This window comes from Pteropus alecto, unplaced genomic scaffold, assembly GCF_000325575.1.
Source record: "Pteropus alecto unplaced genomic scaffold, ASM32557v1 scaffold146, whole genome shotgun sequence".
In the NCBI taxonomy this organism is placed as follows: domain Eukaryota; kingdom Metazoa; phylum Chordata; class Mammalia; order Chiroptera; family Pteropodidae; genus Pteropus; species Pteropus alecto.
In genome coordinates, this window is record NW_006442107.1 from 22,059,865 (window position 1) to 22,071,544 (window position 11,680).

Here is an 11,680-nt window from a genome sequence, read left to right on the forward strand (position 1 = left end):
TATTCTGATTGCACAAGAATAAATTAGTGTAAAAAATACCAGCTGGCCGTCTGATGTCACTTTCAGCTTAAATGGTGAACTGAGTGACCCTCTCCCTGGTGGGGTGTGGTGGGGGGAGCACACAGGGAGCGGCAGCGATGCGATCTCCTGGCAATGTAACCACCTTTTCCTTCCTTTTTCACGCAGAGTCTGACCCAAGTGTTTCCCTTGCATGGGGGGCAGCCGACCATGACTACTTACTTAGTCCCCCGGCAAGGGCAAAAATCTCCTGAGATGTGCCCCCTCAAATAAGAAAGCATTGTTACCCTCACGCAGTTTAAATGAAACTCATAATAACACATAGGATTGTCATAATTTTCCTAAATTTTTGCCTTGCAAAAGCGTGGTCAGAATGGGTGATAAAAATGAAACCTTCCTGGAATGGTAGCTTGCTGTTCGCACTCATGTGCCGGCGTGGGAGAAAGTCTTTTACAAAGGAGAAGTGTTTTGCATGCACAGTCTTCTCATAGAATGAAAGTGTTCCTCCTTTCACCACCATTTAACCTCACCTACCTGTCCTGCCCTGTCTTGACACCTTGTACATCTTTAGACATCTTTCCACCAGAAACCAAATTAACCCACTACAGGGACAGCTCTGGAAGGCACGGAGCTGCAAATGTATTTACACAGTTAACCAGCATACTTTATTTAACTATTTCTACGTCAAGCTTTTAGGGGAAAAAAATACTACCCTAGAACAAATACCAATTGTTAGCTTCACTTTCACATTGCCAGCAAGCAGATCTTTTCCAACTGGGACTAATATCCTGTTAGCTATGTTTAATTCTTATTTTACCTGGGGGATTGAGAGTACCAAATGATTTCAGCTGCTCAGGCATTACATTTCGGTCTGTCCTCTCCTTCTGCCCCTGTCTTCCTCACATGCTCCTCCTGGGACCTTCTTACCATTTATAGTGAAAGGACAGCTTTTCTCTAAACCTAAACCAGCAGGCCCTATTCAGAAGAGGAACCTTCTGAGATGTTAGGAAGGAAACACACACACACACACACACACACACACACACACACACCCCTCCACACTCAACCTATGTTTTGGCAATGCCCCCATACCTGCAGCTTAGCCATTCATCAGATCTATTTCTTTTCCACTTTGCAAAATGCTTTTGAGGAGGGATGTGTGTATATGTAACTTTTGGTTAGAGACAGTTTACCTTTGGCCATGAAATGGACACTGTGTGCATGGTGTTACCACAGGCGTTCTGTTCCAATTGCATTGTGTCTTAACAACAAAGCCCCCCGTGAAACTCAATAAAATTACCAATTTCACAGTTGATTTTCTTCCTGCTCTGCTCTGCAGCCCTCACACTCCTGGCCTGTCTCCACACACTGCAGGGGATGGTGTCGGACCAAACCAATAACATGGTGCTAAAAAGGGGCTTGATATAAACCAGACTGATCTTAATTCTAATTATTGTGTCCAGCAACTTTTAAATCTTTGAGCCATCTTTGTCATAAAAATAATGTTATCAATTTATTATGAATTGAACGAAGACCGTTATCTGTGTGGTCGATTGGATCTCACTGTTCTGTTTGATTCAGGCCATAGTTGCATTGCACGGAACATATGTGGATCCATTTTATTTCTCATACTCTGCTGTGTTTTGTCCTCTGATATTATTGACTATGCTAACGTTAGTAATTTAAAATCGATTAAAGTCATATGACCTAAGGTATATAAACCTTGGATCATTGATTAGAAAGCAAGCATTCTAGATCTAATTCAGCTACTAACTAGCTGTGTGATCCTGAATTATAGTCTCTTCTTATTTCTATTTCCCTACTAATAAAATAATAAAATTGAGAAGGGGCAATTGAGAAAAATATACACAAGTGCTATTTTGATCTTTAGATTAATAGTTAAATAGCGAATATATTTTACAGCTCAGGTGAGTCAGATCTCAGCATATTAAACCCTGCAAGGCTTGTTAACTACAAACTAAAAATCTGACCTAATGCCCACTGCAAGATACAGCTTAAAAAACTGAACCTAAATTACTATAAGTATCTTGTTCTGATAGAAATATTACTATAAGTATCTTGTTCTGATAAAAATAGTCACAGAGAAACTTACTTAATTTCGATTTCTACATTTTTTAGGAGCCACATTCAACCCTAAACCTATACTCAAGTTTGATATGGATTTTATTATTGAAGCATCTTTGTCAATCATTTTCACTGCATTCTTATATTAAATAACAGACTGTCTGGTCTGATGGACAAACCCTATTAAACTTGTTTTACAATCTCTAACTTATAGAAAACATTTTAAAATTTATTGGCATACACGAGAAGCTTGTTGAATGGATGACTGATTAATGGACTGAATGAGTGAATGAGTAAACTTAAATGATGAAAATCACAGTGGTTTTATGTGTCGCAGAAAAAGAGATCTAGTGATATAAAAGTCCTTTAGAAACATTGCCTTTTGAATTAACATAGAATCCCACATCTCCATACATTATACTAGTATATTTGAAATAACACTTTGCTTTTATGTCCTTCAACCATTATTCTTAACTTAATTTTTTATCTTTAGTTTGATTGAAGCATATTTTTTTTTTTGCAGGTCTTCATTTGCAAGAATCTTAGAATGATAGTTATTCTCACATACCAATGACAAGCCTTTGTCATATCAATTATAACTTCATCAAAGCTATTATTTGTAATATTGAGCATTTGATTTCAAATTGGAGTACAGTTGTTCTCATGATCACTTGTAGAAGAAGAAAAAATTGGTTCAGACTAGCTAAAGGATGGCCCCAGCAACAGAGTTCCTCTTGGGAAAACATGATTTACAGAGATTTAACTTTACTTACATTTACTTTCCTGCAGCCCCACTCCCCCAAGGATTGAGAAGTTTGGACATCCCACAGAAGGCAGCTCCCATGTGTCCAGAAGCTACTGCTTATCATGTTGTGACCTGCCATCCTTGTTTACAAAGTGTTTGGGGAATTTTAGAAGTCAACCTGCTTGTCTGTCTTCTAGGGCTAGAAATCAGAATATTAGTAGCAAAAGGGTTGCAGTGCTCCATTAGTCTGAGAATATCGAACAAATCAGATTTTTTTAGTGCTTCACCTACTCTCTGTACATTATTCAGCTCTTTCCTGCATTAACTCAGGTTACCAGCATGGATTTTCAAAGTTATCGCTTCAGTGTGCAAAATGTACATGCAATCTTTCATTCATTCAGGAGATTCTGTGATATTGTAATTTCCAAATCAGCTCACTCTCTTCAAAAAGATTTTAAGTAAAATGAAATCAGGTAGTTTATATCTGTGTTCTCCAATGTATCATTTTAGACTGTGAGCAGTGGGAAGAATTGAAGAAACACACCATTTTATTTATAATCAGTCTTTATCTACAGTATTAGCCATTTCACCACACACCATGAACCTTGAAACTAGCTGCCAAAAACCATTCCTCTCCATTGTGTCCATAAATAGTGACAGTTTCTTTTTCTGGACCCCCACACCAGCTGTCACACTTGATTTCCATGAGATTTTCTATACATTCTTCTCCAATAACTTCAATTGCCTGAGAATGATTTAAAACCCTCTGCATTGAAGGGAAAATGTCCCAAACAAAACTCCCTCGCCAAACACTGTGTGTGTCTGTGTGTGTGTGTGTGTGAATAAAATTATTAGTTAGCCTGTCTTCCATCAGGTGAACTGAGAAAGAAGGAGACAAAGGGAGTGTGACGCACTATAATACCTCTAGTGTGAGGTGCTCCCGTCACAAGCTTTCATAATGAGTATATTGCATATGACCATGAGTTATCATGACTGTGACCTGCCTCAGGAGGTCCCATGCCACATCTGTATTAACAACTGCATCTGCTTCAGGGTAACCTTATTAGCTTGCCACAGCTGAGCCAGGGGCCTCAGGAGGTATTAGACCAAGTCCCCAGAGAGGCCTGGTACTTCTGCTTTCCCTAAATTCAGCTTGGTGCCCAAAATTTAACATCAGGACCTGCTGAATTTTATTTTGAATTATCTACTATAGTAACTCTAGCAGAAAACAGTATACACACACACACACACACTCACACACTCCCCTAAAAATTGGCAACCTCCCCAAATGCCATCTCTAATTCCCATTGTGGCATACGGCTTTCTTGTTTCATATAAAAAGCAGTGGAAATATCAAAAGAATTCTCACCTTGGTTTTTGTTTTTCTTCTCACTATGGGAATATACAAAGTGCTATAAAAAACACAAAACTGAAGAAATGCTTATGTGTGAACTTATCGATGGAAATTTTACTTCCAAACCAGACAATGAGAGTAGTAAATAAAATCCATTTGAATGGAATGATGTCATAAGGAAATCTGGAGTGTGTGTGTAAGTGTGTGTGTGTGTGCTGTGTGCATGTGTGCCTGTGTATAAAAGAATCACAAGTGAGCTTTTGCTCTTGCAACTGAATTCTTAAACAGAGCTCTTTCTTGCCTGTTTCAAATCAGTCGGCAGTGTGGAACTCAGCAAAATGCATATCGTTCATTCATTCATTTATTCATTCATCCTCTGCATAGTTAAAGTGGCAGAGAAGCATTAATTCACCTGGGAATAGATCTAGGTCAACACCATAAAGGCAAAATTCCCATAGTGCACTGGTGACTGCCTACTCACCTCTGATGGGCAAAATCTTACCAATTTCATTTTCACGAGTTCTGCATATAATGCCTTGCCAGCCAAGATGGCTGAATAATACACTACTAAAATAACTATTTGATGGTTCATTCCCATTGTGTCTAACAGAATTCCACCTTGAACTTTAAGAGTGTTCTTGAGGGTGGGTTGTCTGGTGTCCCATGTACCCCTTCATTTTCCCATCTCTAATCCTCCCAGAAAATTTCCTTAAGCGTTTCCTGATATAGTTATGAACGAACAAGTCTTTATTTTCTTTTGCTATTTTTTAATACTATTTTTCAGCACTCATTTGTAGAATCCCTTGCATTGAGCTGAGCTTTTTTACCTAAATTGTCTCATTTAATCCTCCAGTATAACCTGGTTATACTGTTATCCTGATTTTATAGCGAGGAGGCCGACAGAGGCCAAGTAACTTTTCCAAACCCAAATAGCTAGCCCTGAGCCTTTCTGAGCGAGTGTAATTTAGTTGATATTGATATGAAATGTCTCCATTGAATGTATTGAACTGGCCTTTTTAAAGACCTTTTATTCTTTCCAGGCCCTGTCAAGGTTCACAGTTTCTCTCTCCCAAGTATTTACTATGTGGACCAAACTATGCTGATTTTTGCACTAACCCACAGAATCGGGGCACACCTAACTCAAATACATCCCCTCATTATGCACAGACGGCATAGTTACTTAGTTATCAATTTTACAGCCCAACACAGTCCACTTTATCTCTGTGGTCCCTTTCTGTTATTCAGCGTCAGTCGTTCCTCCTCTGTAGAAAGCAACACTCCTGCTTTACACGTTTCCTTGTTTAGATTCTTTCCTAGCCAGTTACAGGAGGAAACACTGTATTTCTATCATTCGATCATGTTTTCCTTTCTCCCCTGTCCTCAGGATATGCCTGGATTCTGAGGTTATCCCAACTTTTGGAAAAATAGCAAATAAGTGTACTCTGAAGGAAATAAAAAGAAAATTGTCATGGAAGAAACTGTTTAGCTCACTTTGCAGAACATACCCTGCCATGCCAAGTGAGCACAGCTTAATGGATAATGATCAGCTTCTCAGTTACCTTTAACCATTTTCTTGTAACCGTATCCTAAAGCCGCTAAAGCAGCAGCATCACTTTACATTTCATTGTAAAGAGGCTCTGGCAAACAGGGGTGACCTGGCAAAACCACTTTTTACAGGCAGATTTGTGACATGCACAGCCTTCGGCCGCATTTTACGTTCTTATTCATCTCCTAAGTTTTACATAGTTGCTTGCTATTCTTTCATTTTTTCTGTTTGGTATTTTCTACTCTTCTTATTTCCTTTCCTTTCTCTTTTTCTGCCCTGTGTTTTTCAACTTCTTAAACTGTTCATGGAGCTTCCATTTTTTCATCTTAGTGGTTTCATACATAATGATGTTCCCTTTTTCTCTGAAGATTTCTTCTCTAATAATCAGAGAATAAAGATACAGAAAAACTATTCCTATTTTTTTCTTTGAATAATCAGTATTTCCGATGATTATGGCCAATTTGGAAAACACAGTAAAATATTTTAAAAAATGAATTACAGCCTCAGCTCTAAGAGCCAAATAATAACATTTTGGTATATATTTTTCAAAATTTTCTTCTTCAGCCTTTTATACAAATATACACATATGTGTATATACCTTAAATATGTACATAATCTTACTATACAATGTAATATAAATGTTTTTTGCTTTTCTTAATACTGTATAATACATAAATTATCATGTCATTATATATTCTTCAAATATATCAAAGATATAATTAACACTTATTAAGGGTGTATTATTTGTCAGTAGTCTTATAAATAAATATGTTAATTCATTTAACTAAACTGTAACTATTCTATGAGGTAGGTACTACCGTATTCCCATTTTATATTTGAGGAAACGAAGAAACTGAAAGATGAAGTTACTTACCCAAGACCACAAAGCTAATAGTTGGCAGCATTTAAACTGAGCAGTTTGAGGTCCAGAGATTGTGTTCTAAACCACTGAGATACACTGACACTTTATATGCCTTAATTTGGAAAACAGCCTTTCCTATACTGGTGCTCATCTTTAGTTAAGCAGTGCACTTGGGCAGAGTCTGAGTTGGACATTTTAAATTATTAGCATTACGTTGCTGTTCTAAACAACACTAATGAATATTCTCCATAAAAATGTATCATTACCCCTGATTATCTCCCTTGAATAAATTCTTATGAGTAACAAAGTATGAGAACATTCTCAATACTCTTTTTAAATTAATTAATGAATTAATTATTTTTTAAAAATGTTTATTTATTTTTTATGTGAATTTTCAAATTCTGGTCAGAAAAGATGTACTGATACACACTGTCTTCCACGGTGTATGAGAACATCCATTTTCTCATGCCCTTGACCATACTTAATAATAGGCTTTTTAAAAATAAAGATTTTTAATTTTAAAAACTTCCATCCGATTTGTACCAACAATACCTCATTTTAATTTTCAATTTTTTACTACTAATTGATTACCACTAGTTGATTTTTTTCATCCTTTATTCACCATTCCTATTTTGTATTTTATTTATTTATTTATTCATTCATTTATTCATTCATTCATTCATCTATTTTTAGGCGAGATATCCCTTGGTTGACCTCACAGATCGAAAGGACCTTGTCAATCCCTTATTCTTTTATTTTTTACGCCTACGGCACCTGGTCTTCCTAGGTGGTCTCCCATTCAAGTACTAACCAGGCCCGACCCTGCTTAGCTTCTGAGATCAGACAAGATTGGGCTTGTTCAGGGTGGCATGGCTATAGATCCTATTTTGTATTTTAGAGCTTATTCATGCCTTATGTCAGTTAAGAATTAGTATTTGTCTTTTTTTATTGACTTGATTAAAAGAACTTCACATTTAAGGCAATGTGATATTTGACTTTCAATGTATTATTTTTCTACTTTTTTGCTATTTGTCTTTTTAATGGTGTTTAATACACATATGTTTTTAATTTGTAATTATTTTAAAATGTGCTGTGTACATTTTAAATTGTGATATATATAAAGGACACCAGTCTTTGCAATTATATTCAACAGACGAAGAAAATACTTTTGCTTGAAATGTGAGTGTAGACATCATACAGACTTTAAGTCAAGACCTGAATGGATTAAGTCAGGTCCATTCTCTTCACTTAGCTCCTAAGACTTTTTTAAGTACTTCCTCTGTGTCTGTGTCTGTGTGTGTGTGTGTGTGTGTATGTGTGCACATGTGTGAGTTTTGCATCTCTGCTTTGAAGAGGTAAGAAGCATGAGGAAATGTTTCTTCTTAAATAGAGATCATTGACATGTAGATTTTTATACAGCGAAATCCCCACAATAGAGTGCACGTACGTCATGGAAAGGTTATAGGGCTGGTTGTTGATGGGAACTGGATTCTCAGTCTGGCTCTGCCATTCTCACCAAAAGACTTTAAGCAAGTCCATTTCACCTTATTTTTAAAGGGGATTTTCCTACTAGACAATCTCTAATGTCTTTTTCAGCCTAATCTTCTCTGAGTTTATTCAAAAGTACATTCTATCATACTTCTTATATAGATGCCTTTTTAAAAGAAACAGCTTGTTCCACCTTTCCTATACTTGGCAATCTTAATCCATATATGATCTGATCTGGGTTATTTACAAGTGGCTTCATATAAGTAACTATTAATGTTATCTCCACTCTCCCATTAAACTTGAGTATTAAAGGGCAGTTAAAATTTCTTCTTCCACTTTTTGGGATCACATTGATGCCTTAGCTTATAAGAATTTAATTGATTGATTGATTAAAACTTCTGAAGCCCCCTTTTCCTATTCTGCTCCTCGTACTCTACTTCTACCTTAAGGTTCCTTAGAATCCTCACTCTTTTCTTGGCATCAATTCCCATAACTCAGAGGGAGCATGACTCAGATATACACCTATTTCTGGATGTCTCTGGGGAAAATCCTTTGTCTACCTTCCATGTCAATTGACCAACTTGTGTAAATCCTGGTAGTTAATTAATGGAGAAATAGCAGTAGTGATTTTTGAACTTGTGTGGAAATCAGCAGCTTCAGGCCACAGTGTGTTTCTAATTTAGTAATTGCTTTAATAGTTTCAGAAATACAGCCTTTTAAAGAAAAGGTCATTTGACTTTAGGACTTTTTCCTAAATGGCTTGAACCAGAATGAAATCATCAATTCTTGCAATCTAGGATACCTTCATTTTGTTAATGGGAATTGACTCTTTGGGCAGAGCAAGTTCAAATTTGGAAAATGCTCACTGTTTTGCAGGGACAACAGAACACAAAACTGGGTGTTTTCTTGTTGCTTCTTTCATCTTGTCCCTGTTTCTATGACTCCTTCTCCCTTTGCCCATCCCTGATTTCTTGGAATCATCGATATTAGAACTGGAAAAGCTCAGGATTATATAAGAGAATTAAAGTGTCTGTGCTTGTTCTGTTGTGTTCTATTGTGATGGGTGAGACTTTGTCACTTCCTTTAGAACTGTGCAAAGGCACGTTGGGGAGGAGAAGGAGGACAAGTGAAATGGGTTATGGGACAAAGGGGAAAAAAATGCAATCCCGCTAAAGCCTTTGAAGTGTTAGACGGATCCATCTGCCTGTTTGAGTCTGAGGCTGAATCCCTTTTTAAAATGCATCAAATGTTTGAGTGTGAAGTTCGCTCCTGACAGCATCTGTGATTCTCTGTGGAGACATCCGCACCGCAGTTTCCCAGACGCTGTCTGTATTCACACGAGAAGGGTTTGATCCAAAGGCCTAGCCGGAGTGGGACCATGTGGAGTTGAAGTAGACAGGTCGTTTCAGCAAGGTCCTGTGAAGTCTCAGCAGCCAGGCCCCATAAAATCAGAGTGGGAAGAGCTTTAGGCTTTTAATTCCAACCTGAAGCCATGTTGCCAAAGCTTCTCATTATCCTGGATACCAGAACATAACAGAAAAGGGGGCAGGGCCAAGCAGGCTTCTTTATGACTTCATAAATACTGTTGTGAGGGAATTTTTATAAATAGTGGAGGAAGTAAAATTTTAATCTAAAAGCACAGATTTTTATTAGAGAATTGTGACAGTAAGATTTCCATCTACATGACACAGTGAATTACTTAAAATATTAGCGTAGCTCAATTGCAGCTTGAAATCTTAGCTGACCAAATTCTCCACATTGACAGCATCAAGATATACATAGTAATTTCACTACATGGACCAAAATGTGTTTATTATTAAACACAGTCATCAGCACCTTTTAAAAAATTCACATTTTAAACTGTAAGCACCTTTGGTCTTAACTGACTGCTTTGCCATTTGTAGGTAATTATATTTTAAAAGATCTCATAGTTTGTGTTAAAAGATAGATACCTACACATTCTTAAGTGTTTGGAGGTATTTTGATCAGATTTCAGTAACAGTTACTTCTAGCAGGGTTATCTCAGTGACTCTTGTAAAAGAGTAGTAACCTTAACTTTTCAATTTAACCTCATCTCTGGTAATTATGCTATTTTTACTAATGCGAACAAAGTATTAAAAATAGACAAGGGCTACATTTAAGAGTAGAAAAAAGAGTTTGAATACACTACTCATGAAATTAAATCTGTAGCAGTTCTTAGACCTTACGTGTAAAATTTGAAGATGAATTTAGGCAGAGAACAGTTTTCCGTTAAAAGGCATTCTTCTGCTTATCATAACAGAAGATGATAATTTTTCAGGCTCTCATTAGTACCAGATTTAAAAGTCTTTTTTTAAGTTAAATTTTCTCTAGCAGTAAAAACATACTCTTGGTAATTGGTTGGGCACTTAGGGAGGGGCATTAAGTTTGGGGATCACTAGAGTACAGTTTTCTAAATTGCCTTTAAAGTGCACGAAATAAATGCCTAAACATAGGGCTCTGTGATCTTCCACATGGCTAGTGCGTAAAAAATGTGTAGAAAGATTCCACAGTATGGATTCATAAAAATAGTACTTTTGAATCATTACCCTTTAAAACTCTGGGAGAGCTCTGTAGGCAATGGAATAGTATCTTAGTGTTTACGCTCTCTTGTGTAAGAAATAACCCTTAGGAGCCAACCTCAAGAGCGTAAGATCTGCTGACCCTTATCCCACAAGAAAGGACTTTGCTTAAGTCTTTAGTTTATAAACAATCATTTTTTGTTTGTGCAGTATGAGTCCCTACGTAAAACCCTCTCTTACTGCACCTGACAGTCTTGGCTTATTTGTGGGGGCTTTTCTAATATTTAAACCTAAGTTCTGTACTAGTTTATCATGTGTGCACTATGAAAGCTAGCTCTGAATTTTGAATAGTCTACTTGCCTGAACAGAAAGCTCTGATTAAACTTCTACACATATGTCTGCCTGACTCTCTCCTACCCCGTTGCTCACTGAGCCCTAAGGAAGCACAGGTGGAGGAAAAGACTTGGAAGAACCTATAAAAGTTTAGTGCAGCCTGCCAGCTGAACACCTAAAGATTCAATACTTCCCAAAAGAGCCTGGTCCAGTGTTTGAAGTTCTACTTAAAGACTGAATCATTCAGTCATTCACTTATTTACTCAACAAAGTTATTTAAATATTGAGTAAATGAGATACAGAGATAAAATAGAACGTTACCTTTCCTCAAGGTAATAATAATAGTTATAATATAAATAATTGAAATGTACTAAATCACAAGGTATTATGCGAAGACAGAGAAGTGACTGCATGGGCATGCCTGAGAGGGTCAAGGAAAGCTTTGTAAAAGAAACTTCTGAGCAGAATCTTGAATAATGAGTACAGGTTCCCCTAGGAAGTCCAGGGGAATAGAGTATTTATTCAGAGAGAAGAGTATGTCTAAAGTATGGAGTTAAAAGACAAAAGGAGATACTAGATCATCAAAGACCCTCTTTCCAAGGCAAGGTAGTTGAGTTTTATTATGAAGACAGTGGAGAGGTTTCCAAGAGATTTTAACCAGGAGACAACATAGTAAGACCTGGAACAAAGTAGAGAATGGGATTAAAAG

The 11,680-nt window shown here is 36.9% G+C and overlaps 1 protein-coding gene and 1 pseudogene across 4 annotated transcripts in view; one reads left to right on the forward strand and one right to left on the reverse strand.

Moving 5' to 3' along the window:
* The window catches only part of ZNF521 (zinc finger protein 521), a 269,073-nt gene that overhangs the window by 172,469 nt on the left and 84,924 nt on the right, over positions 1–11,680 (forward strand). The window lies entirely within an intron of this gene.
* Positions 7,373–7,491, reverse strand: LOC112469387 (annotated as a pseudogene).